Here is a 15,522-nt window from a genome sequence, read left to right as displayed (position 1 = left end):
TCATACCACAGCAGTACATCACAGCCGCGCGCGTGCCTCGATTATAAAGCAAAACCTACTTGGGCACGTCCCATACCATGCCTAGCAGATTTTACCCCATAATCGCGCACTACATCACGCGATACAAACACACTCGCACACTAACTCACACCATGCATCACTTTCACAATCCTCACATGTCAAGCCAAATCCCGCTCGTTCTCAACCTTTCCACCACTACCGCGCCCGCGTAAAACGCATCAGGCCAACGGTCTTCTGACCTCGTCAGGCATCGACACCCCGTCGGGCCGGGCATCGTCACCTCGTCAGGGACGGCATCGTCCCGCGTAAACGAACACGCCTCGGGACGGAATCCTACACACACTTTCCTTCTACCGCGCCGCGTAAAGCGCATCAGGCCAACGGTCTTACGACCACGTCAGGCATAAATCACCCCGTCGGGCGGGCATCGAAATCACCTCGTCGGGGACGGCATCGTCCGCGTAAAGCGTACACGCCTCGGGACGGACCTCACCCCGCGTAAGCGTACACGCCTCGGGGTCTCACTTTTCCCATCAATCCTACTTTCCCGTACCTTCGTTCCACACTCTCCACACGTACCACACGACCACACATACACACGGTCACACACAAATTCACATCTCGCACACATTTTTCACAATTACCCATCCTCATCACGCGAACACCACACAAACACCCAAGCTTAGCACGCGAACTCAATGCGCAATCATGCCACCACACCTCACAGCCACACAATCACACATACGAGCTCATTCAAGCATCAAACTACCCATCAAAATGCCACGATAACACTGAATAATTCTCGAGAGAGAGAAAAACCGAGAATATGTAAAAATCGGGTCCAAACTGGGCAGTTGTGCAGTGATAGAAATCCATTTGAAATAAATAGTAAACCAACTCCAAAAATTCTAAATTTTGGATATGTTATAAAAAACATCTTGATCAACATTTCTCATGAAGAACACAAAATCTGGTTCAATCTGCAACCATGCCTTTTTGTCCCTCGAAATCAGACCAAAATCAGTTTGCTCCAACAGAATATTTTGTCCTCAAAATACATTTATTTCAACACCCAAATCACCTTGAAAAGCTTTGAAATTTTTATATGTTATAGCCACGAATGTCCCCAACAACTTCTGTGAAGGAAGAATTTTGAAAATAGGCCTGGAAAAATTTATAAAAATTCGAACAGACCCGAAGGTCGGGTGAACAGTAAATCGGGCAGTTTTATTTCGGTCCAAAGATGTACTTCCGAATGACCTCAAATGATTTCCAAAAATTCCCAAATTAAAGTATATTATACCTCAAGATGTTGTGAACAACTTTCATGAAGAAACCTTCTTCAAATTCGGCCCACAAAACTCTCTACAAAAATAGCAAACCGGGCGGGTACAGTAACCGTGAATCCGCGATTCACCCCGAACCTCACGGATTCAAACCCGAACCGATTTCCACCGAATTCCAACCGCCAAAACTCATTTCCCGACGTCTAATCCAACCCGCAACAACCACTACCAGCCATACTCAGCCACCAATAACCATGATCAACCACCAATAATCATTATCAACGCCTTAATTAACCTATAAATCCTCTAAACCATACCCGAACGAGTCCGAAAATACCCGACGTCCTAAATAGGGATTAGATCGCGACTTACCCGAACTCTAGACTAACTCGGCTAGAGCGGCAAGGGGGAACGGCTGGCCGGCAGCGATCGGCGGTGGCGGCTTGCTCCGGCGATGCTCCGGCGATGATCAGCGGTCCAAGGCCGAGAGAGAGATGAGAGGATTTTTGGTGAGGGAGAGAGGGAGAGAGTTCTCTGTTGGGGGAGGGGCTGCCGAGAGAAGAGAGGGAATGAGGAGAGAGAGAGAGAGGAGAGAAACAATTAAATATTTGGTCCAAGGTTTGACCAATTTTTTTCTTAATTCCAATTTTGCCCCTAAAACACTTGGTCCACATTCTTCCAAACCAAAATATCTAAGGGCGTTTTTGTCCAATACTTTGGGGCTGATATTTATCCACGCTTATTCCCCAAATTCAATTTCCAAAATCCCCAAAATTCGGAATACCCAAAAATAAGCCTAAGGGCAAAATCGTAATTTTCCGGTCCCGGGGCGAAATTCCAATTTTCGCACATACGTGTTCCATATGTGCGTGGCCAACATAATACGGCGTCAGAATCGCGAAATTCACTTTCTAAGTCCTCGAAAATCGACTGCGAAGTTCCGGGAATAAAATAATATTATTTTTCACTTCCGAGCCAAAATTCCAATTTTTGACCGAAACAACTCTGAATGTGCGTGGCCACCCCAAAATGACACTAGCCTCAAAAAATAACCTCAAACGGCCTCCGAATCCAACCTCGGTGCCCACAGGGGCAAAATCGTAATTTTCCCGGTCCCGAACCGAAATCCATTTTTTTGCAGAAATGGTTGGCCCCAAGGTTGGCCAAGCCAAAAACGTCATCGGCCGTCCAAAATTGTCACTTTCAAAATTCTCGATTCCCGAGCCCGAATTCCAAGAAATGACTAAAATCGAGCAATCGCAACTTTAGCTTATCTCTGGCTAACGGGTGGCTCTCTGGAATTACGCGCTCTCGACCCGTGACCGACACTAAGTCAAATCACGTTTAAGTTTACTCCACCCGGGACGACCTCGGTTGTCATATAATTGCGAGGGTCTGTCGCTAGTTCCCTTCGGACACGATCAATCGAGTAGACCGGTCTCGGTTGGCTCAAAACATTCCCTCGTCAATCCATATGGTCGAAGATCGAACTCAGGTCGAGTTCTTTGGTCGTGCGAAGTCAATCCCGTAATAGCCCTACCCCTAAGGTTAGCATCCCGTGAATGCGCATTTCCGGGTGAGATCTCACTATAAGTGCATTGATCAAATTCATTTCCTAAATCCCGAGAAAAGGATCGAAAATTCAGACCGTTACAACAGTTCAACGCGTTTACTAAACACGTCTTGTTCGGGTTTTGCCATATTTGTGTTATATCCTAACTTGAATGACACAAGTAATATGACACGACATGAATTGTCAGCTATATCTTTAGTAACATGATCGCTCACAAAAACAATGAAAAAAAAGAATGTCCAAAGTCTCTGAATTTTCACGGTTCTCTTGATTTGTTTTTGTTCTCTCTCTCTCTCTCTCTCTCTCTCTCTCTCTCTCTCTCTCTCTCTCTCTCTCTCTCTCTCTCTCTCTCTCTCTCTCTCTCTCTCTCCTATGTTCTTTTCTCTTTTTGTGTGAATGGTGCTTCTCTATTCGTTTCGGGTCGGTTGCTTCACTTCTTTTATGTTTTGGTTCAAATTCGGTGATTTAATATTTAAATTTTATTTAAATTTTCATATTCTTAATGAAATTGGAAATGCGAAGTAGAGATGAACAAATGGTCGTTGTCATTTCTCTCTTATTTATTTGGTGCTGGCCCCACATGCCAATAATTTTATATAGGACAAATTTATGATACCATGTTACCGAGCTCTTCACTTCAAACTTTCAAATTTACATTATCGATTGATATCTTGTCTACAAAATAGAGCTATAATTTGTTAAATGACACCAAATGAGCATAACGCATTAGTATTAAGTTACTAATGATATATGAAATACTTGTACACTGTCCTTGAGTACCTTTTCGGGCCATTTTTTTATTACAGTTTTGTTGGCATATCATTCAACTCTTGAAAAGTCAGTAAACCAATGAAAATAGAAGTATGCGAAATATTCAAAAAAATAAAAGATGATTTAGGGAAAAAAAAAGCGTAGAAAAGAAGGGAATGAAGTGCCTGGGCTTACTTTTAGAGGTAATGTCCAAAAGGCTTTTGAATTATAAATTCGTGACACATAGAAACCTTCATGAACACGAATTGAAAGTGAAGCAAAGGAATGAAGTTGGAAAGAAAGATGCTATTCTGCTGCATAAAAGGATCGATGAACTAATCTCTACGAACAAGTATAAACATGACTACGTTACCACACAAGAAAAAAATGAACTCTAATCTTTAATTAATTAGTAATTGATTGACTAGGAGCAGTCGCAGATGCTTTTAATCTTTTGCCTTATCTTCTTTTGGACCTCACCCTATTCAAGTCAAACTTGTTGGCTTGATCCACTCGCAGGTAACGTGTGCGTTCAATTAAAAATATAAAGTATATGTTTGGTTTCTTATGTGGTTATTGAAAATTGGAATTCAATAAATCACTTAAAAGATAATAATTGAGTTGAAACGGAATTAGAAACGTGTGAAAGACGTCGAGAGAGGACCGAGCTCGTAATTGTGGATGTCATTTTATATTCTAATTTTGTTTAAAATTGCCATATTCTTAATGAAGTTGGAAATGTGAGGTAGAGATAAACAAAATGCCGTGGTTATTTATCTTTTATCTATTCCATGCCGGCACCACATGGTACAATTCCATGTAAAATGAAATTATTTTGAACTGGTATTTTATCACTGAGCCTTTCGTTTCAAATTTTCAAATCTAAAAAATTGATTAATATCTTGTCCGTAAAAAGAAGCTGCTGAGGAAAGTTCAGAGACGACCAAGGTTTGAAATAATGGCGTCGAGTGCTTGTCCCCATTTTTGTTGGAGTGCCCACCTTGAGAATATCACCACAAAGATTCTTTATCCAATTAAATGGAAGTAGAATAAAATTTTCAGCTAAATTCATGATAAGTCGGGTTAAAATTGATTAATCGCATTTTGAAGAACAAATTTATTGTTTGTAACAAAAGAGGTGTAAGAAATGAGTGTTATAAAGCTAGGTGAATCTCCTAATATGCCCGTATGGCTTGTTTTCATGTGTGTCGTAAGATCAACTAGGATTTTTTTCTTATTATTGGATATCATGTAAAAGATCTCGAGAAGTGTCATACTATGGATTTTGGTATGTTTTATATTGTGATGATTGAAACTGTTATGAGTTGAAAGCAGGTAAAAAGTAGCAATATAGTTAAAATGCTCACTCTTTCACCGTACTTTTTTTTATTCCTCATTTACTTTTCTTTTCTTCAAGTGAAGACTCGGTCAATTTTTAAAGCCTTGAAGAGGGGAAATGATTTTTTTCTTTTTTATTTTGCTAAAGAAGGGAGAAAATGAGTTAGAGGTGAAAGGGAATATACTTTCTAGGATTAATGGTCCAACAATTCGAGGAAAACAGAATATTACTCATTTGGAATGTTTTATAGGGGGTAAAATTGTCGAATGAAATTTCCTTAATAGAAAACTTACTCTTAGGATGATCGATTCAAGATAAGTATGTTCTAAACTAAGAATCATGAACTTAATATATAACAATCAGTTCTCCATTTTTGTAACCGAGAACCAAACTAGTCGACCTTGAACCAGCCTACTTTTATTTTTCTGATTTATTCTTCTATAAATTGATCTAAGAACTTAAAACACAGAGAAATCTCACAACTCAAAAAAAAAATGGTCTCTGGATTCACACGAAATGTGGCAATTTTGCATGTAATAGAGTCTAGCGCACTTGCAGACCTGCTCGTTCTAGGTCAACAAAAGATCAATACCGAATTACAATGCAACAAACAATCAGACATCAAGGCCATCATAAGATTCGCCACATCTAAAGTCGAAAACAAAGGCCTTTCTTTTTTCACCGAAGTCAAATCTGAGCTGGGGACATACCTCGTCAACAGATAACAGCTACTCCAAAAGAGAGAATAGAAGACCCTCCTCTGCTGTTCAGCAGCCACCCCCACATCCCCAATAGACAAAAAGGGCTCAGAAACACACTTAGCTCAGCCGACTATTTCAATAACAAAGTGACAAATTAATAGAAACGATAAGCTAATAAGACATGAAAAAGCGATTACCTCACGCAAGCTGAGATGCGAAGAGAGGTCAAGCTTACCTGGAGGAGCAATGCAAAGATGAAATCACTGCAATGGGTTTTGACTTAGAGACTAAGTTAGTTTTGGAGCAGATCGAGTTGTATTCGAGTCCCGAAAGGCGGTACAATCGGAGGATCACCTTCACGCCTCAGCCTGGAGCTATCAAACCAGATATCTCAGAACAAAAGACGAACGTCTCTGTGATTTTTGGTGATTGGCGTGTTGTTCTGAGCCGATGCGTTTCTCCTCTTCAAGCACGAGCACTTGGGACTTTAAGGGTGCGCATGAATACCATTCTGTGCCCGGGCGCTATTTCTGAACAGAAATAATTTTTTTTGATTCTGTGCCCGGAAACAATTTCTGAGTATTTGAAGGCGTTTGATAAATGTCCAAAATTTCTATTCCTAGAGTAGAAAAGAACATAAATGCGTTTGGTAACTACACAAAATTTCTGTTCCCAAATAATATTTTAATAATATTTTGAATTGTTTAAATTTTTTTTTTCTTTTTACTTTCTTCTTTGGCCATGGCCGGCGACGGCGTCACGGACCTCGCCGGCCGCCGGCGGAGGCGAGGGTCGCCCTCGCCGGCGAGGGCGAGGGCTGGACCCTCGTCGCCTGGGCGAGGTGGCCTCGACCAGAGACGGCGAGGCTCGGCCTCGCCCAGATCTGGCGAGGCGGAGCCTCGCCGTCGCGACCCACGGCGAAGCCGACCTCGCCGTCAGTCGCGACGGCGAGGGTCCAGCCCTCACCCTCGCCTCCGTCGGCGGCCGGCGAGGGCCGTGACGCCCTCGTCGGCCCTGGGGCTGTGGCCGGCTGCCGGCGACCGGCGACCGGCGGCCGGCTCAGCCAGGGAACAACACACAAAATAAGAAATAAAAAAAAAGAAAAAGTAGAAAAAAAACTGATTCTCAAAATTGTGCCGAGAAATAAGAAGCAACTTTTTTTTACTTCTTGTTTCTCTTCCAAAACTGTTTCTCGGCACAAATTTTTGCAAAAATGTGCCGAGAAACAAAAAGTTTACCAAACGCATTTCTGTTCCCAAACTATTTCTGGGAACAAAAGAACAGAAATTTTCACTATTTGGCACGTTACCAAACGGGCCCTAAATAAAGCTTTTACTTCTTCTCTTGCCCCAAAGGAGACGCGCAATCTTGTGGTGGAATTGCGTTTCTTTCACGAGGAAATTGTCATTCTTTTTAACCCTTACCTTTTTTACGAAGACCCACCAAAACAATCCCCTTCCTCGAAATTGGCAAGACTACCTCAATGTAGACTTCAAGGATACTTTGTTACTTTCTCTTTTGTAATTGGACTGCGTGGCCACTCGCATCAAAGTGAAGATGGGCAACCTTTCGCTTTCCCTGACCCCATTAACCGAAAGAACCGACAATTTACGTTGGAGTAAAGGTGTTCACATTGGAAATTAAACTTTACATAATGCCATCTGCTTTACCTGACAACTTTTGCAAAAGGTGTCGGTAGTGAAAGTTACTTTTTCGCTTACCTTAAAAGATGAACCAGATGTGCTCGGAAAGCACGCTATTGCCGCGTCTTACATGACTAGCCCTAACCTTTTTGTCTGTTCTCTTCGTGATTGGATCGCATGGCAATGCAAATCAAAGTGAAGATGGGCAATCTTTTGCTTTTCCTGCCTATTGAAATGAAAGCCTCTTACAGCTAGACGAGGTTGAAATGGTAAAAAATTTACCTTTTAACTCATATTTAGGGCTTATTTGGTAATGCTCCAAATTCTCTAATTTTCTGTTCTTTGGTTCTCCTGAACAAAAAAAGAACAGAAATTCATTTGGTGACATCAGTGAATTTTTTGTTCCGAATTTATAACGGTTGTCATTTTATTAATTATCAATTGATTTACAACAATTTCTTAATGGCTTTCTTTTTCCTTTGAATATAAAATTAAACTTCAAACCACAATCCTTTAAGATACACCAAATTCACATATTTTTCTTTTCTTTGCTGGGATATACACATAACGTTATTCTTGTTCTTTCTATTATTCTGTGCGGAACAAAGAAGAAGGTTTGTTATATCTTGGAAGGATTGCCGCTAGAGTCTATAACACCGAGTTTTGTATTCCGAGGGGCGGAATTATCCTTAGGACAGTGCTTATACGCCTCAAACAATTGATCTTATTTTTTTCATTGTTTTAATAGATTTCCAACCATTCTTATTTTTCATATTATCTAATATTTTTCCAGCTATCTTAAGGATAAACACCTCGTCGATTTTCCAAACTAGAATTCCCGCCATTACCATTGTTGTTGGAATTGAGCGAGGACTTGGAGAAGATCACGAGAAGGATAGTGAGGGGCCAGATTGCTGAGCTGGAGGGGATCCGGGTCAGGACCTTCTTTAGATGGTGGTCGATCACCAAGATTAAGTCAAGCGGCGAGAACTTGGTCTTTGAGGTCGGCGGTGTCAGCACCAAGTATCCCTCCAAGAATTTTGACAAGGCCCTTGTTGCGAAGGAGGAAAGTGAGCTTCTTCTTGAAGTTAGGGTTTCAATTATTGGTTTTAATTTGGCAATTTTTGTGGATCAATGATCTACCATTTCGTTTGTTAGTTCGACTGGATGGGTTAGAGATTGCTTGTTCATTGTGACTTGATTACCACGATTGTTTTAATTGGTAGGCCACTTCATTTTAGCCATTCTGTAGGGACCCTGGTTTAGTCTTTGGTAATGGAGAAACACTCAAAAAGGGATTTTTGTGAGTAAATTGTACTTTACAAGATGACAATGATAATGGCTTCAAATTCTTATCATTAGACTGTCAGTGACTTCTAGTGCCCGTGAAGGATTTATTTGTATCGGTAGGATGAGAAGTATGTTTCCGAGCTCGAGTTGATCTCCATGGTAATGATGCTATTGTTAGCGGGATTACGTTCTTCTTGTTGTTTACTTTGTTCCGGGAAATTCATTAAGGCGTTAGTTGTTCGTCCATTAGCAGAGAGAAGTAGCAAGTGTGATCGGGTGGTGTATTTGATTTAACTCTTGACTGTTGTATTGGCGCGTTTTATTCAAGTTGTGCTCGGCTTTGAGCTTTTTGTCCGGCTGCAATTTTACCTGGAAAACGTACTTTCGTAGGTTTTCTTTGGAGGTCATAAATTCTCTGAAACATATGTTTGGTAAAATTCCACAAAAATAATTTCTATTTAGTTAACTATAAATTTCTTTTGTGTATTTTAATAAAATATCTAAATTGATCATAACTCTCCTTTGCACTTGGTAAAGTTTTGAGACCTATGTCTCAGTAATTTTCCATAATCATCATAACTTTTCTTAATCAAATGATAATTTGATCATGTTTGCGTCTGTAACATTCCTTTAATGTTCGGAAGTGATGACAGAAAATCGATTTTGCAAAACAGATTTGACAGATCACGTTTTTTTCCCTTTTTATCCAACGGTTCACGTTAATGCAAGACCGATCCCATAAAAGAGAGCTTTGACTAATGAAATTTCCATCACGATCAGGAAGTTTTGGCCATAATAAAGTAGTTCTTTATTTTTTGCCAAACAATAAAGTAGTGTTGGAAATGCTATTTTTCCAAAATTTTGTAAATCGTTCCGTTGAAATATATATTTATAAAGGTAAAAATATAACTAAGAAACTATATTACTTTGTCAATATTTTCTTTTGCTGATGCACAGCAACAGATAAAAGAATTTGAGATACTTCTCATAGATCTATAACTTTAGTACGACACGCAAGTCTTCTCTTTGCAAAGGAGCCTTCACACACATTCTTATCTACCGAGGTCAACAATGACTCAAACACAGAAAAAAGAAGAAGAAAAAGACCCAAGGGCGTCAAATGAAACCAGAAGAACTTATAGGGGGACAAAATAGAGCTTAGACAAACTTCAGGTGCGAAAACGGAATTTAAAAAAAAAATCAAAAAATATGGCTCCAATCTCTCAAACTCTCCAGCATATATAAAAATATAAAGGGAAAACATCAATCCCGCCATCGCCGGGAAGGTTTTTCGAAAAGAGCACTTCGAGTGAGCGCTTTCGAGAGAGACTATCAATCAATTCGATTCCGACTCGTGCATCATCGATTGAATCGCTCGAACAGGTTGACTTCCATGGAGGATCGGGGCTTTGAGGTAGAGAAAGCTCTGTTACTGAGCTTGGCGCTAGAGTTCGGCTTCGACAAGCTGTCCGCCAATAGGTGCTTGGACCATCTCGTTTAGCTATACAGTATTCGAATCATTATTTTGTCACGCATTTTTTGTGCTAGTCAGCGTTGCAGATATTATGTAGGTATTTCTCGTCCACTACGATGATGGCTCAAATTGGTCTGGTTCATTTTTGAATAGATCAGAGCTGGTTTAGCGAAGTAGTCTTGCTGACGAGCGAAATGTCTGGTACTGTTCCAGTTTGATGTGTTTAGGTTGCTTTGGATGGTGGTTTTTCTTGGTTATTAGCCAAATTACACCCTAATGAGCGCTTAAATGTAAAAAATACTCACTTTCCATTGGCTTATCGCACCGTGATACAACTGTCACGTGAAATACCTTTTATTCTGCCATACAATTTCTCTTTCTTTCTCTCCGCCACCCCCCACCACTACGTCACCATCCTACGGTCACTCCCCCAACCAACAGCAATGGCGCCCGCCACAACTTAGCCCCCATCTTTGTCCGCATCTCTCTCTCTTCTTTGTCATGGCCTGACTCGAAAATAGAGGTGTCTTGCTCAAAGTTGCAATGGCGGTCGGCTAGATCTAGCGTCACATTTGAGTAATTCTGGCATGCATTGAGCTAGACGTGGCGTTGGAGCTCGATTAGATTTGATGTCGAGCCCAACACCGCGGTGGGTTGTAATCGAGGACTCATAACTCAAGAACAAACATGTTGTTATAGCAGTTAAGCACGACGCCAAATTGGGTCAGTGAGATATTTCTCCTTACATAGTATGCTCATGTCAGTATCTGCATTTTGCAAAAAAAAATCTTTACTCTGAAAAAAAGATTTTTTCAAAGATTTTATATCAATTTTTCTATGAAACCGAGTTAATTACCTTTTAGAAAATTCTCTGGCTAGGGAAAGCAAGTCAAAGTCTTCCACCATTTTGCTTGCTTAATTGCCAAGAAAGGGATAAGGCAAAAGCCGACAAGACCTACTCAAAAGAAAAGGGGGAAAAAGAGGAAAAGACTGGGGCACAAAAGCAAGTCAAAGTCTTCCACCATCTTGCTTGCATAGTTGCAAAGAAAGCGATAAAGCAAAAGCCGACAAGACCTACTCAAAAGAAAGAAAGGGGGGAGGACTGGCGAGGAAAAGCAAGTCAAAGTCTTCCACCATTTTGCTTGCTTAGTTGCCAAGAAAGGGATAAGGTAAAAGCAGACAAGACCTACTCAAAAGAAAAGGGGGAAAAATTAGAATCCTGAAATTTATGTTTTCAAGAGACTTGTGGGAGGGAAAATTGTCATTATAATCCTGCTCTCTTGATTCCTTGATGAATTCAGGAGAACCAAAAACATTTCTAAATGATTTTAGAGTAAGAAACTGCGTAAGTCTCTTAAATCTAGAGCATATTAGACATGGATGTCGAGCAGATGGACAATGTAGAAGCAAGCTGGTTAGGTAGGGCTGAGAAGTTATTACATGGTTTATAGACCATACCGACAAATATCATTGGATCATATCAGAAAACCCCGGGTATCCCTCACGCAAGTTTCGACTGGTTCTTTCTTTCAGGCAGGGGGTTAAATCGAAATAAAAGCATTGTAATCGTACAATAATAAGCAGATCGAGGGTTAATTTGAAAAGGGATTTCTTGAATGTGTCATTTTCCTTTGTCTGAGATGATCTTAGTGAGATCCATTACTGCTGCTTACATTACAAGCGGCTGGTGCCCAGGAAAAGACTTAGAACCGACTCCTCCTCGCCCTGATCTTTCAAAATTTGGCAGCTAAGCTGGCTGAGATAGCGACCGCTGCTTTCCATTTTCTCCCACCTAGATACATTATTGGATTGTAATAAATGGAAAAGAGGATTACTAATCAAGGAATAGTGGACTAAAAAAGACTTTTCGCTCATCTACAGACTATACATTTATTAGAAAATTCCATAAGGCTGCTGCTTCATCGTCAGGGGAAAAATCTTGCACGATCTTATCGCCATTGCCGACCTACCCATGTGAATGAGATAAATGCGCAACACGCATGATCCGAGGACGAGTTGATCATTCCAGAACATGAATATGGATATACCCAGATCACAATATAATCAAGAGTAAAGGGGAAAAAATTATAATCAAGAGAGCAGGATTAATTTATAAATGATGCGACGGAAAAAATTAATCACAATATAATAATGTACTGAAATTTGTGTTTTATAATGGGGTTTTGTATGAGGTTTGCACGGTTTCTCCTAGGTGTTTTAATAAAATATAGATGTACAACAATGCTACGTAAATACGCTATACATCAAACTGTTCAATTTGCCTGTTGACTTTAAATGACTCATATTGATCTGATAGCATATGTGGTTATGTTATTGTTCTATAATTATACTCTTTTTCTTTTAAATTGACAAGACTGAGCCAATACAAATCACGGTCCATGAATGTGAACACACGAGTTTGCAATACATGTAATCCTAAGGCTAGTTTGTCATCAAGTGTTTGAGGAAAGTTTAAATTGATATGTGAAAGCTATCTGTTGATTGAAATATACATCTGCATAGCCAAGATCAGCTACCTGATAAAGTTTGTCAAATTTTCATCTTTATTCAAATTCATAAAATCCATTTTCTTCTCCCCTGCTTGCTCTGCTGATGCTGGTCGTGAATTTTTTTTTTTCCCTTGAGATTTACATTGAATCCATCACTTTTGCGACTCTAGATTCAATTTAGCACAGATATTAGATTTACGGAATAATTCCTCCGTATTACGAGTGTGCTATTAAAAGGAGTAACATGTAAAACTCGTAAGATTTTTGCTTTCTGTTGAGGATGAAACTTGTCATTTCTGGCTTAACAAATTATGGACCTTTAGACTGATCTGGAAAAATTTGATTTAGCCGGCTTTTATTGGATAGAATTTAGAAACCACACGAATTAAAGGTAACTCGGTGCTCTCTAAGTGTATTCCAGAGCTATGGTAAGATAAATGGAATACCGTTGGATCTTTGACTCTTCCCTCTTTCATCCGTTGAATGAGATGAGACATCAGTAGCCCAAAATGGTAAAGAACAAGAAGGAATAAATTCATGAAGAGAACAAAGAAGATTGTTTACCTTCACCAGCCAAAAGATTGCAAGGTTAACAGCAAATGCAGGAAAGGAATCCAGTAGAAAACCATACGGAACCGTTTATTATTTGCAAGCATATACCATCCTGGAAAGTGGAAACAATATGCATGCCATTAACGGGAAGAGCTGAAAGATTGTCTTCAATACAAAATAACTGTAGTCACACATCATCTTTTTAACATGTAAAAATAACAATTTCATTCGGCATTGGAGAGTTGCAAGCTAACAAAGCCATTTAAAGGATCACAACCTTCAGCCACTGATCATATGTGAAAGACAACCAAATGTCATGAGAATCAGCGACAACAGTCCTATTAGGTAGTACTAACTTTGTTCAAATATTAGAAATAATAAGAGATTAATTGAGGAAAATTAATAAAAACACACATTCTGTTAAACCAAATTAAAATACAAGTATATCTTCAAATAATTCGAAAAAAAACTGCACTTACTGGTGCTCTTATTAATGGTTCCACTCAAACATTCATGTCCCTCACCGTGATTCAGATAATACAGAGTCATTGTTCTCGTGTCCATGTTGGGTACATTCCTTTGGAGTTAATTCTTGTAAAAACTAATTACATCCTACGGTAACCACTTCTAAATTTTACGCAAACAAGTTGGGTCTATTCGACTTCCAAAAATTGACTAGTAATGAACATAGACTTTGAAGGTGCCATATATGCAGTGGAATGAGTAAGTCACAAGCCATAATAGAAAGAATTGGAAGAGTGGTGGCTCGCCTCTTCCACCATTTCAGGTCCTCGAGGTTATTTTCGCCAACTCTATTAATGTGCTTGGAGTGGTCTATTCCCAAGTACATATCCAACTTATTGGTAGACGATGAAGATGAAGATGAAGACTTAGCGGGCTGGGGTTGTTCTTCTACTTATGAAGCAAAGACCATATAGGTTTGTGGGCACTACTAAATGAGGCTGTGGGATGGAACTTGTCGTATTATATCGACTAGCATATGCCACATACATATTTGAGAGCCAACTCATCGTTATCGCCAATATGTGTTCCACTTGGAACTCCTGACTCAGTCCCAAATATTTGTAATATGAAACAAGAAGAATTTCGAGCCCCTCTAACTTGAACCTTGGATCCAAGGTAGTGGCTACCAAAAAAAAGCGGGATGTTTTTGTAATATTTGAGGAATTTCGCCTTTATGGCCACTACTATTACGTTGAAAAAGGTATCACCCTTCTTGTTCACCAATTCTTTTGACATTGGGTGTTGAAATAGAAGGACACAATTGCTTGACCGCTAATCCAAATCTTTGGATTTCAGTCTCAATAAATTCTCAGTTTTTCATGTGGTTTGCAAGTTCATTCTCGCATGAGCTAGAATTATCATATCGGAAAATCGGAATGTGATAGTTTCAAACGTGATTTCTGCTATTAGTCAAATTTGACGCATAAGAAACTAGTCAAAGATTTCTAAATGGCGAGGAAGCCCCCTAAGAAAATCACTAAATCTGGGCAGAATAAGAAAGCATCTGGGCGGGGTAAGCATTATACTTGTACCCGAGCACAAGATCATGAGCAGCTAACTGGAAGATGAAAATCCCAAAACTACGGAGATGGAATCTGTAAATCTATACAATTTATAAAACGAAAAATTCTTCTTTCGTGTTTTTTCAAATCCAATTCGTGCGATTTTAATATTTTTAAGTAAGTCCTTCTACCTTCACAATTTTTTTGATCAAATCCGTGCAAATATAAATCCGCCCAAATCTAGTTAACGTGGCAAGTCGGGACAACATTCAAGGACAATGTGGATAAGCCCACATGAACAACACCCTGGAAAAATTTAGTCAATGTGAACGATGTTGATATATGATGTGGATTAACAATGTGGATGCCCATGAACGGGGCCTTACAATTTGGGGGGGTGGGGGGGGGGGGGGTTGGAAAACTTTTGTCCATGTTACACTCCAACGGTCACGTTAGTTGAATTGTGTCAGATTTATTGTCGAAAGGACTTAGTTAAAAATTTACAAAAGTCAGAGAATTTGATTAGACAATTTAAAAATTATTGTCGAACAGATTTATTGTCATGAAGCGTGATCGGTCGGTAATCGCTCAATGGATCCATTATCAAAGACATCCAACGCCTCTAAGAACTCCGCCCTATCAAGACCTTGAATTTCGACTAGATTGTTTCAATAGTTACCCTTTCAATGGACTTGCGGCAATATATAGCTATTTCTTCTGATGGAGAGGCGCGGCAAAAATTCGAGATATTCATCTGAGGAGATTGCTAAGAGAGAGCCCAAATTTGAGTTCGGCAACATATCCAATTAAACTTATTTTAAATTAAAAGGTAAAGCCAATGTGTTATGGGTCAGCTA

The 15,522-nt window shown here is 39.7% G+C and overlaps 1 protein-coding gene across 1 annotated transcript in view; it reads right to left on the bottom strand.

Annotated features, from left to right (window-relative positions):
- The window catches only part of LOC115694497 (disease resistance protein RUN1-like), an 88,182-nt gene extending 82,027 nt beyond the window's left edge, over positions 1–6,155 (bottom strand). Inside the window, exons 1-2 of the mRNA XM_056309253.1 lie at positions 5,906–6,155; positions 5,680–5,800 (exon numbers count right to left, since the gene is read on the bottom strand). The gene's annotated coding sequence lies outside the window, so the exon portion shown is untranslated. The remainder of the gene's footprint in view (positions 1–5,679; positions 5,801–5,905) is intronic.
- Positions 6,156–15,522: the final 9,367 nt, after the last annotated feature.

The sequence above is a fragment of the Syzygium oleosum genome, unplaced genomic scaffold (genome assembly GCF_021117445.2).
Source record: "Syzygium oleosum isolate NSW1041296 unplaced genomic scaffold, Sole_v2.1 Sole_v2.03, whole genome shotgun sequence".
NCBI classification, from domain to species: Eukaryota; Viridiplantae; Streptophyta; class Magnoliopsida; order Myrtales; family Myrtaceae; genus Syzygium; species Syzygium oleosum.
This window is presented reverse-complemented; position numbering and strand designations above follow the sequence as displayed.